The sequence below is a fragment of the Cnephaeus nilssonii genome (genome assembly GCF_951640355.1).
Source record: "Cnephaeus nilssonii genome assembly, chromosome: 18".
In the NCBI taxonomy this organism is placed as follows: Eukaryota; Metazoa; Chordata; class Mammalia; order Chiroptera; family Vespertilionidae; genus Cnephaeus; species Cnephaeus nilssonii.
This window is the reverse complement of record NC_137089.1, coordinates 48,237,937-48,250,112: the sequence shown is the minus strand read 5'-3', so window position 1 is coordinate 48,250,112 and position 12,176 is coordinate 48,237,937. Positions and strand designations below refer to the sequence as shown.

The following is a 12,176-nucleotide window of genomic DNA, read 5'->3' as shown; positions in this document are numbered from 1 at the left end:
GCGTAGACTCCTTTGAATGTTTGAGAACTTTATATTGATAGAATCATACAGTAGTCATACAATGTGCATTCTCTTTCATTGGACTACTTTCTCTTAATATTATGCTTGTGAGATTCATCAATTTTGTTGCATGTTGCTATATGTTCATTTCCATGGCTATATAGTTTTACATTATATTAGTTTATGCAATTAATTCATCTGTTCTTCTGTTGGCATAGTTAGAATATTGTGGTCAGTGCTGTAATGACCAACTGTCATCCTGTGTAGCTTACTCAAGAATACAGCACTATTAATTCTCTTCTCCAAAATTCCCCATCATCCTACATTCATGCATCATTTTTCTATCATTTAAAATTTTTTTTTAATTTTTCTTGACCATACGTCCTCTTCCTCTTGGTATAGTCTGCTTCTTTACTTATAACAATGCCTCGGGGTGTTGTTGAAACACTGTGTCCAAATGGTCCCCTCCATCCTTTCCTGAGCCCATTTCATTCAGGCTTTTGGCCCGCACTCCCCACAGCTCACTCCCCGTTGTCCACATTGCTTCTCCAGTGCTCTTTTGTGAGAGAGCCGTGTTTCCTTTTGCAGTGCTTGCTCCTGGTTTGTTTCCCTGTTTCCCCTGCGCTCCTCCTCATACCTTCCCTGGCTTCTCAGTACTGAACTGCTGCCAGGCTCAGTCCTAGACCTCTTTTCTACTCACCTCACCACCTTGGTGATTGCATCTCTTCCTATCCATGGAACCTCCTAACAGCTCCACTTCCAAATCCATACAAAGTCAGCATTTCTTTTTACTTCTAGGCCATGATCCTTTCCAGGTAATCACTTTTGGGGGGATTAGTGCAATAGTCCCTTAAATGTTCCTTCTGCCTCTTTCCTTACCCTCTGTCTCTTTCTGATCAAGATGACTAGAGGAGCAAAGCTATGAATATGTGAGCCATCATACTGGTTTTTGGCTTCACACTCCGCCTCATGCAGAGTCAGAGCCCCTCCTGAGCTCTGGAATCTCATCTCCTGTTCCTCTCAGCTTCCCCAGTTCCATTTTGGTCACCCTGGACTCCACCCTGCTCCTCAAATTCCATGCCACTCTCTACTCTTACTTTGGGGCCTGGGTTTTTGCTGCTCCTTGTGCTGGGATGCTTTGTCCTACCACCTCCACTTGACTGCATGGGTTGCTGTTTTCTTAAAACTTCTAGGCATTTACTCAGCTGCCACCTTCTAAAGAGGCCCTGGGTCACATAGCTAATGTTGGAATCTACCCTCTTCTACAGCCTTTATTCTCCTTTCCTCCTTTTTTTTCACAATCACACATATTACAGTTTACCACTTTTTATTTGCTCATTTGCTTATTGTGTGTCTCCTGCTGCTAGATTTTTAACTGTCTCCTTTACTTCTTAGGGCCTGAGGGTACTCAACAGAACTTTGATGTGGAATGAATGAGCAATTTTCTCCTTGTCCTAACCCTGCTTCTCCCATCCAGGATCTTGTTACTATAATTCCTTGTGTTCTTTCAGCTGCTTTATTCAGCTCTTGAAAGTTATTGGAAGTCCTTACTGGAAATTTATGGTTAAATCCAGTGATATTGGCAGTATTTGATTTTGCAGTGTGTCCTAGTTTCATCTTCTTTATCAACATACAACAGCTGTTTATGATTTAGTTTATTCTACTTCAGTAAAAAATGTGTATTCAAGCTATGTTGAATTTTTTACTGTGAGAACTTAAGCATGGTTATCTTGGGAACTATCTTTAAAAACATTGCAGGGGGGGAGGTTATATCTTTTCTTTAAATAAGCAGGTAAAGTTGAACTTTTAGAATTATTATGTAGCCGAAACCGGTTTGGCTCAGTGGATAGAGCGTCGGCCTGCGGACTCAAGGGTCCCGGGTTCGATTCCGGTCAAGGGCATGTACCTTGGTTGCGGGCACATCCCCAGTAGGGGGTGTGCAGGAGGCAGCTGATCGATGTTTCTCTCTCATCAATGTTTCTAACTCTCTATCCCTCTCTCTTCCTCTCTGTAAAAAATCAATAAAATATATTTTTTTTAAAAAGAATTATTATGTAGGTCCCTATAGCTTCATAATTCCTCTAGATAATCTAAGATTGATAGTCCAAGGGAAGAAAGGTCAATAGTCCCCCAATAGGTATTTTTTAGAAAATGAAATACAAATGGTTCTAAACACAGGGAAAGATATCTAAATCTATATGATAGTAAAAGAATTGCAAATTAAGATGATAAATACCATTTTTCAGTTTTCAGTTTGCTCAATATCAATACAGAGCGTTGGTAAAGGAAGGAAACGGACTTAATGCACTGTTAGTGGGAATGTAAACTGGTGCCACATGACAGTGTGTGCTAAAACTTAAGAGACATCCTCTGATCCAACTACATATAATATTTATAGAAATTTATCTTATAGCTCTTCCTCACAAATATAGAAAATGATGTATCCACTGCATTATGGTCTGAAGTAACCTATATGTCCCTCCCAAGGGGCTGATTGACTAATAATGGTATCTCTGCATTAGAAGTCAATGAAAATAATGTAGCAACTATTTACATACTAATATACTCTTACGAAATGATCTCCAAGACATATTCCTAAAATAGGAGAGCATGGTACACAGAGTGTCAGGGTTAGCCTCCTGGAGGTGGAGATTCTCTAAGCTTTGAAGGCTAAGTTGAAAAGAACCATGAAGGGACTGTAAAGGCATTTGAAATAGAGGAGACTGAATGAGCAAAGACCAAGAAGCCAGCAGGGCCTGATGAAGGGTGTATGCTGGGATGTATGGACGGAGTGGAAATTCTGCACCAGGAGCAGCAGCAAGTGAGGATGGAGAACCTGCGTACAGTGTTAGAAGAGCTGGCGTTAAGTACTCCCTGCTGCCTAGGGGGAGAAGAGATGTGATCCGATTCACAGTTTGAAGTTTGTGGAGGATAACTATGTGTCGGAGGCCAGAGTAAAGGCAGCTTAGGGGCTTTGGGGGTAGCTCAAGTGTAAGGGAAGATGATGATTTCAACTAGAATAGTAAACAGTGGGTTCAGCATATATTTTAGAGTTAAGAGGCAACCTGATTTGCTGATGGGTTTGATAGGGTATGTGAAAGAAAGACAAGGAAGACTCCTCTAAGTTTTGGCTTGAGTTATGATGCTGAGTAGTAAAATGGGGAGACATGGGGCATATTTTGAGGGCATAGACAACAGTGTCTTCTTGACACCAGCAATAGTTAGATAGAGCCCTGGGTAAACATGAGAGAAACTGTGATGCCAGAAGAGAAACTCAACCCATCTGAGTTTTTAGTGTAACGCCTGTGTGGTAAGTGCCAGAGGACCAAAGTGTAACGCCTGTGTGGTAAGTGCCAGAGGACCAAAGTAGAGCCCACACGCTTGTTCACAGCTGTTTGTTCCTGCTGTATATTTGCCGCCTGGGATTCTTTGAAATGAAGAAATTGCTGACTCTTATTGCTAGAAATAAAGCAATGCTAAAGATAGAGCTTTGTTTGCTGTGTGGGATTATCTTTCTGTTGTGACAGCCAAAATGCCAAATTTTCTCTCCAAAATGACAGGGTGTTTTGAGAGGAAATAAATAGAAAATTAATACAGTGTAAAAAGGACAAAATATACCATAATGATAGTCTGGACAGACTGAAACATTGGAGGAAGGGAGAAAAGGAAATCAAGCATCCATGCTTACATGAGGAGGAAGAAAGGCAGGCTTTCAGCTGGTGACCCACAGAACACCTTTCCATGAGGTCTTCAGAGGAATATGACCAAAAGCTCCTGGGCTCACATAACTTTGGGAAAGCCTGGTCAAATGTGGATCAGTTTCTGGACTGTAGGGGTTCTCAAAGGTCTCTAACTTGTGAATGTGCAATACGTTTTACAATAGAGGGAATCCGAAACAGAGGCGAACCTATAAACAAAACATTAGCAAACAGCCTGGCCCGTGTTGTTCAGTGGTTGAGCATTGACCCATGAACCGAGAGGTCACCGGTCGATTCCCAGTCAGGGCATATGCCCAGGTTGCAGGCTTGATCCCCAGTAGGGGGCTAGTAGGAGAGAGCTGATCATGATGTTTCTCTCTCGTCAATGTTTCTATCTCTCTATCCCTCTCCCTTCCTCTTTCTCTAAAAATGAATTAAAATTATATTTTTAAAAATATTAGCAAACATTCTTATCTAAGAGTGGGGTCAAGAAATTAAGGGGAGTAATATCGCTAAAGAAGGCAGAGAAAGAAGTTCCAGAAGTCCATACCTCCATCGAAGCCACTACTGCACTGGCAGGAACTATCTGTTTTAGAACTATTTTAGAACTCTGGAGTCTAGTTGAATACTTGCTGTGGGGAAGACCTTGATTAAGAGTAAGTTTGGGGGAATTTCAGCCTTTAAAGTGATAGCAGCTATCTTCCCACATTCCCCAGCCCCACAATCTTGGTTCAGAATGCTGGAGCTAGGGTGGGCAATATATTAGGGTTGTGTGTTGATTCCTCAGTGCTGCTTTTGAGCACTGGGGGGACTAATGCAGAGGCTAGTGGACATTTTTAAACTCCCACAGGCTTAAGTGGTTTCCAGGAAACTTGAATAAATAATACTTATATACCTTCCCCCTTTTGGGAGGCAAGCATTTAAGAAAATCTTTATCAGTTGACCACAGAGACAATGAAGTAGAAATGTCAATCACCACATATGACAAGGAACACACACCTTGAAAAAGATAGCATGAAAAGTCATAAATGGATTAATTCAGCCTTTAATAAAATAAGAGTCAGAAATCCCTGAGGAATAGAATAATTAAATTTCTAGAGTTACCACAAAACAATACTCAAATATCCAATTCTCAGCAAAAATTATAAAATATACCTATACAGAAAAAAAGAATGGCCTATTCACAGGAAAAAATAATAATTTGACAGCAACAATCACAGAGGCAGCTCAGACATTGGAATTATTTGTTAAAGATGTGAAATCAACTGTCTTAAACATGAACAGTGAGTGAAAAGAAAATATACATAAAAATGAAAGGAAATCAGGAACAATTAATGAGAAAAATGAAAATGTAAGTCAAGATATAGAAATCATAATATAAAGAGAAATTCTGGAGTTAAAAAGTACAATAATTTAAAATTTAAAACTCAATAAGAGGTTACAAAGCAGATTTGACCAAGTAAAACAAAGGATCAGTGTTATGGTAACACTAGGAAACGAATACACAGGATATAAATTTTAAAAGTTTTACTACAAAATACCTCTTATATTTTCAATTGAATAAAACTAGAAATTACAAACGAAAGGAAAACTAGAAAATGCATCTTATGGAAATTAAGAATGTATTCTTAAACAACCAATGGGTTGAGAAGAAATACAAGGGAAAATAGAAAATAACATGAGACAAACAAAAATGAAAACAAAACACCCTTAAACTTATTATATTAAAGCAGTGTGGCATTGGAAATTTATAGATGCAAACATATACATTAAAAAAGAAGACCGCAAATCAATAACATATCTGTACACCTTAAGGTACTAGATAAAAAAAGGGGGGGGGCAAACCAAATCCAATGCCAGCAGAAGGATGGAAATAATAAAAATTAGAGAGGAGATAAGTAAAATAGAGTACTATATAGAAAAACATTAGAGAAAGTCAATTAAACTCAATGTTGTCTCTTTGAAAAGAACAACAAAGTTGACAGACACTTAGCTAGACTGCCCCCCCAAAGTGAGAAGACTCACATTATTACAATCAGAAATGGAAAAGGAGACATAATTATTGGTTTTACAGAAATAAACAGGATTATAAAAGAATAGGATAAACAGTTGAATGGGAAGAAATTTGATAACTTAAGTAAAATGGGCAATTTCTTAGAAACACACAATCTCCCAAACTTATTTATGAAGAAAGAGAAAATATGAAGAGACCTATAACTAGAAAGGAGATTAATTCAGTAAGCAAAAATCTTTCAACAAAGAAAAGTCAATGACCAACGAATTCTTCCACATGTAGAAAGGAGAACTAGTACCATTCCTTCTTAAGCTCTTCCCAAAAATTGAAAAGGAAAGAACACTTTCTAATTCATTCTACGAGGCCAGCATTTCTCTGGTACCAAAACTAGACAAAAATTATAGCCCCCACCCCCAAAATAAAAACTAGAGACCAGTATCCCTTAATATTGAGGCAAAAATCCTCCACAGAATATTAGCAAACTGAATTTTTAAAATGTTTTTTTAAATTTATCTTTATTGTTGGAAGTATTACAGATGTTCCCTTTTTCCCCCATTGATCCCCTCCACCCTGCTCCCACCCCCTCCCCAGGCCTTCACCACACTATTGTCTATGTCCATGGGTTATGCATATCTATATATATAAATAAAAAGCCAGTGTCCGTAACACCGGAATAACGTGATGACCAGTCGCTATGACGCCCACTGTGGCCAGCGAACCGAACCCCTCCCCCTGGCTGGCCCCACCCCTGATCAGCCTCTCCCACACCGATGGGGGTGAGGCCCCTCACCCAGGCCAGCCCCGCCTCCATTGGGGACCCCCCACCCAGATCGGGGGTGTGGCCCCTCACCCAGGCCAGCCCCGCCTCCATTGGGGACCCCCCCACCCAGATCGGGGGTGTGGCCCCTCACCCAGGCTGGCCCCGCCCTCAGTGAGGACCGCCACCCCCATCAGAGGCCTGGCTGGCCTGCAAACCACCCGCGGCCCCTCGCCCATGTCGGCCCTGCCCCCAGTGAGGACTCCCCACCCCGATTGGGGGCCCCCATCAGGGCAGGCCAGCCGGCCCCCACCCATGCACCAGGCCTCTATCCTATATAATAAAAGGGTAATATGCAAGTTGACCCTAAAGGCGGAACAATCAGAATGACCGCTGGACTAGTCACTATGAGGTGCACTGACCATCTCTTGGTTCCTTTCCCCAGCCGGCAGGCTCCGATCGCCTGGTGGCGAACAGGGAACTGGGGGGTGGGTGGCTGGGGATTCGGGCAGCGCTAGGCCAAGGCCCCCACCCCTCCGGTCGCCCCACATACAGAGGCAATCCCTGGCAGGGGCAGGGCCGGCGAACGGGCAGTAACAGCCAACCTCTCAGTCCCGTCCCCCCCCCCCCCCCGCCCCATCCCCCACCGGCCATCAGGCACAGATCACCCTATGGCAAAAGGGGAACCAGGGGTATGTGGCGGCAGGGGGCAGGGCCAGCTGTGGGCAGCCGGGGAAGGTGGCCCTGATCGCAGGCCAGGCCTAGGGACCGTACCCACACACGAGTTTCATTTGCTGGGCTTCTAGTATGTATATAAAAATTCTTAGCAGCATATCAAAAAGGATTATACACCATGTCCAAGTGGGATTTATTCCCAGAATGCAGGAATGGTTCAGCATTTGAAATAGATCAATGATTAATAAAAGAGAAAACTAAGATCATCTCAGTTGATGAAAACAGTCAACAAACTAGGAACAGAAAAGAACCTCCTCAACTTGATGTAGGACATTCATGGAAAACCAACAGCCTAATATCACTCTCAATGAAAAACTGAAAGTTGTTTTTTTTAAGCTCAGAAACAAGACAAGGATGGCTGCCTTTTACAAAACATTCAACATAATGAAAATTCTAAGTAGGACAGTTAGGCAAGTAAAACAAAGCAAAGACATCCAGTTTTGAGAAATAAAATTATTTCTGTGTGTAGATGACATGATCTTATGTGGAGAAAATCCTAAAAATCACATGCAGTTTAAACTAATAAATTCAGCAAAATTGCAGGATATAAATCAATATCCTCTCTAATAAAATGGTAATATGCAAATTAACCCTCACTCCGCTACATAGGCCACATCCACCAGCCAAGCCACGCCCACCAGCCAATCAGGGCGAGTTTGCAAATTAACCCCAATCCAAGATGGCTACAGCCACAGAGAGCAAGGTTTCCTAGGTAACAGAGGAAGCCAAGCTTTCCATAGCCATTGCAGGCCTAAGCCTCCACTCAAGCTACAAAGTTTCAATTATAGAAGGTAAACAAATTCAAACAAATGGCGGTAGAATGGAGCTTGAGAGAGCAGGCCAGGGTTGCCGGCGGCAACAGGGGAAGCAAAGCTTTCCGCACACCCTGGCCGGGCTCACCCGCTTAAGGCTACAAAGTTTCAATTGTAGAAGGTGAATTAACTGCCACAGAAATGGCTGCCGGAGCCCCAGGCTTGGCTCCACTCCAGGCTACAAAGTTTCAATTGTAGAAGGAAAATAAATTCCAGATACCAGGGCCTCCCCTTGGGTTGCCAGGGGGCGTGGCTGGCCTGCAAACCACCACAGGCCCCTCGCTCAGGCCGCCCCACACCCCAAGGGAACCCCCACCCTTATCTGTGACACCCTTCAGGGCAAACCAGCTGGCCCCCACCCGTGCACCAGGCCTCTATCTTATCTAATAAAAGAGTAATATACAGATTGATCATCACTGCAACACACAATATAGCTGCCCCCATGTGGTCAAAGATCCTGCCCCCATGTGGACACAAGATGGCCACCACAAGATGGCCAGCAGGAGAGGGCAGTTGGGAGGCACCCGGCCTGCAAGGGAGGGCATTTGTGAGGGACCAGGCCTGCAAGGGAGGGCAGTTGAGAGGGACCAGGCTTGCAAGGGAGGGCAGTTGGAGGTGATCAACCCTGCAGTAGAGGGCAGTTAGGGGTGACCAGGCTGGCAGAGGAGGGAAGTTGGGGGCAAACAGGCTGGCAGGGGAGCAGTTAAGCATCAACCAGGCTGGCAGCAGAGTGGTTAGGGGGTGATCAGGCTGGCAGGCAGAAGCGGTTAGGGGCAATCAGGAAGGCAGGCAGGCAAGCAGTTGGGAGTCAGCAGTCCTGGATTGTGAGAGGGATGTCCGACTGCCCGTTTAGGCCCGATCCCACCAGGAGTCCCAGATTGGAGAGGGTACAGGCTGGGCTGAGGGACAACCCCCTGCCATGCACGAATTTCGTGCACCGGGCTTCTAGTGCAAAAATAAGTTGTATTTCTGTATACTAGCAATGAATAATGCAAAAAAGAAAATTTTGGAAACAATTTCATTTACAATACATCAGAAAAAAAATTAGGAATAAATTTAACCAAGAATACAGTGAAAATTTGCTAAAACAAATAAATGGAAAGACTTCCCATGTTCCTGAATTAGAATTCTTAATATTTTTCAGATGATAATACTTCCCAAAGCAATCTGCAGAGTGACTGTAATCCTTATAAAATTTAAACACTATTTCTTCTAGAAGGAGAAAACCCATCCTGAAATTCATATGGAATATCAAGGAATCCCAAATAGCCAACACAATCTTGGAAAAGAGCAGTAAAGTTGGAGGACTAACACTTCCTGATTTCAAAACGTTCTACACTAATTAAAACAGTATGGGCCCTGGCCAGTTTTGCTTAATGGTTAGAGCATGGGCCTGTGGACCAAAGGATCGTGGGTTCGATCCCTGGTCAAGGGCACATACCTCATTTGCAGGTTCGATCCCCAGCCCTGGTTGTGGGAACATGTGTGAGGCAACCAGTCGATGTGTCTCTCTCACATTGATGTTTCTCTCTCTCTTTCTCTCTGTCTCTCCTCTCCTCCCTTCTTTCTACCGTCTCGCTAAAGATCAATGGGGAAAATATCCTCGGGTGAGGATTAAAATAAAGGAAAAAAACACAAAACAGTGTGGTACTGGCATAAGGACAGAGATATAGAACAATGGAATAGAATAGAGGGCCCAAAAATAAACTCTTATATGTATGGTGTGATAGATTATTGGAAATTGGATAGCCACATGCAAAAGAGTAATGATAGGCCATATACAGAAATTACCAATAAACTCAAGACCTAATCTCAAGACCTAAACTTGAGAGTTAAAATATAAAATAGAGGAATATATAAGGGGAAATCATCATAACATGGGATTTGGCAATGGTTTCTTAGATGTGGCACCAAAAGCATAGGCCAATTAAAAATAAATTTAATATGTTGAACTGAAAACATTTTTGAATCAAAGGACAGTATCAAGAGAGTGAAAAGACAACCCATAGAAAGTGAAAAAATATTTGCAAATCATAGGGCCAAAGAGAAATATTGATTCCTTATATTTGAGGGAGCTCGGTTGAAAGCGTACTGAGCTTGCACCGGCCAGAATTTAAGATTCAACACTGCATTTCTGATCATTTTGTTGAGCCTCAATATATTCATTTGTAACCTGGCAGGTGAGATCTGCTGTGCCTTTTCATGGGTTACCGAGGATAAGTAATGAATAAAATAATCCACTATGAAACTGATTGTTTCAACATATATTTCTCTGTGACATAGAAACATAATTATAACTGTCTTTCAGAGGCTTCAACTTCACACAGTTATTGAATATGAAAATCATGTAAAAGTCAGGTGAAAACTCCACAGAATATTGTGAAATAATGTAACAATATTACAGGTTTCAAAGGAACACATCCAGCATTGCTTCCTCGGATCACACATGTTAAGGTAAATTAAGTAAAGTGCTTAAGATGAGAGGTATTATGGCCTCTTTCTGAACGAGTGTGATTTATTAGGGCCAGAGAACACTGTCTAGGGCAAGGTTTATTTACTTCAGAGAAGCTAGACATCACTGGTTTCAAAATGAGTGATTTTGATCTAATAACATAAGTGGTTACGTGAAGCCACTTTTGATCTAGCTTTGAATCCCTGTTAAGAGCATTACAGTTAAAGCAATAAATTTATGGTTAAACATTAAACATTATTGAGTGAATAGAATGCTTCCTACCTAATGCAGCCTCCCTATTGGCCCACCTGTACTCTTTATCACAAAAGTAAAGATTGGAAAGGCAAACAAAAGTTTCACTGTTTAAAAAATTTCTTTCCGGCCATGGTCTCCCAGGCATGGATCGTGAGCACAGCCCCTGCGTTGCTGGCCACCTGGTGCTGGCCTCTGAGCTCACGGACAGAGAAGGTGTTAAAGGTGTCACTGCATTGGCCTCACAGTGTCTCTCTTTAAGGACATTCCACTTAGCGCCCTCATTCTTTCGGATACAATAACACATTGGGACCCATCAGGTTAAATAATAAATGTGAACACAAATGTTATATTTCATAAATTAATACAGGATCATTTTTGCTTTAAAGGTCTTAGGATCATTCATGTTCTTCATCTCCTGGGAGTTTACATCATAGTGTCCCAGCTAGAATAAAGAAAATTTTCCTTATTTTTCTCTTTTTTTTTTTTCTGTTGTTTTTAACATAACGATGATCAGGACAAAAGTCAAATCAGAGATGGCCTTAAGCTGGTCTTGTTCTCGAAATGATAATGGCTTATTATTGTCACTGAGGTTCACACTGTGTTTTCTCCTCTTATGGGCACTGTTCTTCCTTCCTGGAGTGTCTTTCATACCGCCCTGGTCCACATACAAAATCTGTACCTCTCCTGCTCCTCCTGTTTTTACCTTCCTTGCCATCTTCTACCTAGTTCCAGGCAAACTTGCTGCTCTCTCTTACGTGGCACACTGGTGCCTTCACCTGCCTCTGTTAGAGCACATCCAACAGAAGAGTCACCCGAGGTTACACTTCTGTTCTTTCCTCCCACACTGTGAACGTCTTGAGTACAGGGCTCGTATGACTTGTGACATGAATGGAAATGGGCTTTGCAAGAGCAGTGTGATCAGATGGTCCTCATATTTTCCAGGAAGGTCTTGAAACCAGATAATCAGCTCATTTTTTAGGCATCAGACATTAGGGTAAGAATATGTATGCTCTTATTTGCAGCTATAAAAGCACATAGTTTACTTATCTTACAACCCCAACAAAGATAAAAATGCTTGGGAAGTTTTTACTCTCTGTCCACAATCTTATAGGACAGAGGGCTGACAGTAACGAGACAGGTAGTGTTCACTTAACAGTAGTGCTATCCTGTTAAATTAATGCCACGTTGACAAATAAAATATGAGCATAATCACTGGGTTTCCAGTTGTTTTCCCATGGGACATATTCTATCTCATAGGCTAGCATGGTGATGCTGGAGAGTCCCTTCTGCATTCTATTGGGTGAAGAAAAATAACCAGAAGAAGAAGGAAAAAATCACACTAGTCTGATAAATGACTGCTAAGTAAACGTTCTATTTTCTGTATGATTGACCAAAAATCTTAAGCATATTATGGAGTAATTTTTTTATGTAGGGCTTCTCTTAATGAGGTGTA

The 12,176-nt window shown here is 42.0% G+C and overlaps 1 protein-coding gene across 6 annotated transcripts in view; it reads left to right on the top strand.

The window, feature by feature from the left end:
- SPIDR (scaffold protein involved in DNA repair) overlaps positions 1–12,176 on the top strand; it is a 324,477-nt gene that overhangs the window by 132,479 nt on the left and 179,822 nt on the right. The window lies entirely within an intron of this gene.